The 3439-nt window shown below is 43.4% G+C and overlaps 1 pseudogene; it reads right to left on the bottom strand.

Annotated features, from left to right (window-relative positions):
* Positions 1 to 830: 830 nt before the first annotated feature.
* On the bottom strand, positions 831 to 3095 carry LOC110286878 (DDB1- and CUL4-associated factor 8 pseudogene; annotated as a pseudogene).
* Positions 3096 to 3439: the final 344 nt, after the last annotated feature.

Raw genomic sequence — 3439 nt, 5'->3', positions numbered from 1 at the left:
TATCAATCCCTGGACTAGCCAGAGCTCCCCTCCCCTTCCTACCCACCCCAACACACCTCAACCCTGGGCCAGATCTAACCCACCAGCCCAGATTCCATTCTTAGCTCTTCTGAGACTTCCAGAGGTGCCTGAGTGCCCAAAAGCCTGGGAACCCCATGATCCTGGCCTCTTCACAGGCCCAGGTTTCAGAAACCAGCTCCAAATGTTCTGTACCTCAGACTGCTTTCCCACCCCTGTAGGGGTGTTCTGGGCTTCCCTATGGCCCAAAACCTGCCCAGTAACAGTGTGGGGTAAGCACAGTCAACTTCCCATGTCCTGCCTCCCCATGTGGCTGAGCCCTGTGGTGGAATAGATACAGGGCCCATAACCACATGTGTATAGCCAAGGGTGGCATTAAAAGAAAACACCATGGTTTGTTTTATTTTATTTTACTTTAGAACATAAACATTTCTTAAAATTTTTTAACAACCTCAATATTCAGAATCAAGTTACTGAATATTTTTTAATCCAACAATTTTTGAAGAACAGAAATAAGATCTTATAATATTAATTTTTTCACCAAAATCAGGCAATTCTACAGGCTATCTGTAAGAACACAAAGTATGCCTATTATAGTTCTATAATCATGTAGTATACAAGGTAACAAGATATAACAAAAGCAAGTAATACACAGGTGGGAGAGAAAAGATGGAGAGGAAATAGAAATACTTTAATTACAAATCGCTACAAAAAGAAGGGGAAAAATCCTATTACTCAATCTGATTTTAAAGTACTATGAAGTGGAATTCAGCTTCAGGTGGTATCTCAGGACATCTTTAAGCAGTCTGGCACTATGATTCTTAGTTTGTTTCCTCAGAGCTGCTGGAAGAGTCACTGAAATCTCCACCTCCAGCATGAATTCTAATACCTCTCCAACTGCGTCCATAATTTGACTGTGTCACATGACTCATGAGAAAACAAAGCATGTGGTTGTCAAACAGGGAAGTATGGCGCAAGGTAAAATTATCTCGTTTCAGCTTATTAATTTTAATCACATTCTTTAAGCCAGCAAGCTTCTTGGAAGGTTCAGCTATGGGTGACCAGATCTTGACTTCATGGTCTAGCCCACTGGATGCCAATACAGGTAGGTAAGGATGGGAATCAATACAGTTTATTGTTCCTCCTTTATCTGCCTCTAAAAACTGAACGATCTGGCAGGATGATTTTTCCCAGATGAAGATATGCCCACAATCGCTACCACTCATCACGAATTCACTTCTTGGGCCATAAAAATGTACACCTTTCACTGTAGAATTATTTCTGTGCCCTTTATATCTCTTAGCATATTGAGCTCCATCATTATCAGAAGAGTTGAAGATATAAATATCTTCATCATTGTAGCTAGCCAGGATCTCTGTGCCATCATAACTGTACATCAGAGATGTGATGTGTGCTGGGTAATCAGAGCTAAGAAGGTGATGAGGGCAGAATTTTTTGAGAACTCCATTGTTGACATTCTCATCAATTTTCCTTTGGTCATAAATCCTCATAAACTGATCTTGCCCACCTACAGCAAACTGGTAGACATTGGCAGGATTCACAAAGACTGTATACAGTCCCACTTTCTTATCACCATCTTTGATTACCAGCAACTTTGAAGCTGGGTGGGCTTGTCTGAGGTCAATATTGAAGACAACTGCATCTTCACCTGAAGTTAAGAACCTAAAGGGGGAATCTGGTTCCAAACCCAGTCTATGAGATGCTCCCCCATGCTTCACCAAACGCTTAGTCATGTGGGTGCCTGACACAGCAGATAGCTGTGCGACTCGTACCTGCCCATCACGGCCACACATAGCCAAGAGGGCATCATTACAGTTAGGAAGGAATTTAGCCTGCAAGATATTATTTTTGTGGCCACTGTCAAAGTTCAGTACTGGCCGTTTTTTAAGCCAGTCCCACACAATCACTTTTAAATCATCACTGCCACTAGCCAGCAGGGTGCCACGTTGGTTAAAATGAACAGTGTTGACACATCCAGCATGGCCTTCAAAAACATGCTCTAGTGAGAAACGCTGCACAAATAATCTTGCACCACAGGCTTCATACACAAAGCGACCACTTGAACCCAGCTGCCTATCCCGAAGGGCACTAAGGACATTCCATCGAGGTCTTGGGAGAGGAGATGTCTCTAAAGCTATCCATTCATCTATCAAACTATCATCTTCATCTATTAAACTATCATCTTCAATGTCATATTGATCACTGCTGTCCTCACTGGTCTGTTCATGTGTCTCAGAGCTCTCTTCCTGATCATCCACATCCTCACCTTCCTCCAACTCATGGTGCTGAACACGTCTGCTCACTGCTGGTGCTTCCACAACCTCACCTCCCTCCAATCCATAATGGTGGGAAAGACCTTGTCCTCCCTGTGCTCCCCTAACCTCTCTAGCCTCCAATTCATAACGTTGGAAAAAACCTTGCACTTCCTCTGCTTCCACAACTTCTCCTGCCTCCAACTCATAGTAGGGAAACATGCTTTGTACTGCCTGTGCTTCCAGGACCTCACCTTCTTCCAACTCATAACGATGGAACAGGTTTTGAACATTCTGTGCTTCCACAACTTCTCCAGCCTCCAGCTCATATGGATAGAACAGGCTTCCCCCTCCCTGCCCTTCCACAACCTCACCAGCCTCCAACTCGTATCGATGAAAACGCCTTCTCAGATTCTGCTCTTCTACAACCTCACGTTCCTCTAAATCTTGAGGGCTAGATGAGTTTTCCAAACAGCTGATAAAATTGTCAGAGTCCTCAAAGCTGGGAAGATTGGAATCACCATTGTCGTCATCATCATCATCGTCATCGTCATCATTGTCACCCTCATAACCCCGGTAACCATCACCAGAATTTACATCAGTACTTTGAGAGCTTAAAACACTGCTGTCTTCAGTGCCAGTAACATCACTTCTTGGTGTCAGAATCACTTCTGGATCCATAGTTTTAGTGTCAGAAATTGTCTCTGTGTCCACCAGGGCACCAGAAGTCTCACCCAAGCAGCTGAGTATGCTTATATTCTCAAAGGTCTCTGCAGCATTCGTGTAGTTCTCATGAGATGACATTTTGAAGGAACTTGCTCTAGTGGATATGAACTGCGGAAATCACTAACCACTCCGACTTAAAGCCAGCAGGTTCACCAAACTGGCAGACAACAGATTGAAGAAGTGAGAGTCCAGGAGCTACAAACACTCTGCACTGTTGTCCCACTTAAAAATGAGAGACCTGTAAAATAGGAGACCATTAAATACAAAAGTAAAATTGCTGAAATGAAACAGCATTCTGATGTGATGAGGTTCAGAAAACTTCTTACCCTTACCTCTCCAGGGCAACTTATTGGGGTTTTTTGTTTGTTTGTTTGTTTCTCTTTTTCTTCTCTTCTAGATGGCTGAGTGGAGAATCACAAGGC

Source organism: Mus caroli, unplaced genomic scaffold, assembly GCF_978045245.1.
Source record: "Mus caroli unplaced genomic scaffold, Mus_caroli_1 scaffold_5, whole genome shotgun sequence".
NCBI classification, from domain to species: Eukaryota; Metazoa; Chordata; class Mammalia; order Rodentia; family Muridae; genus Mus; species Mus caroli.
Note: the sequence above shows the minus strand (reverse complement) of the source record. Positions and strands in the feature narration are given on the sequence as shown.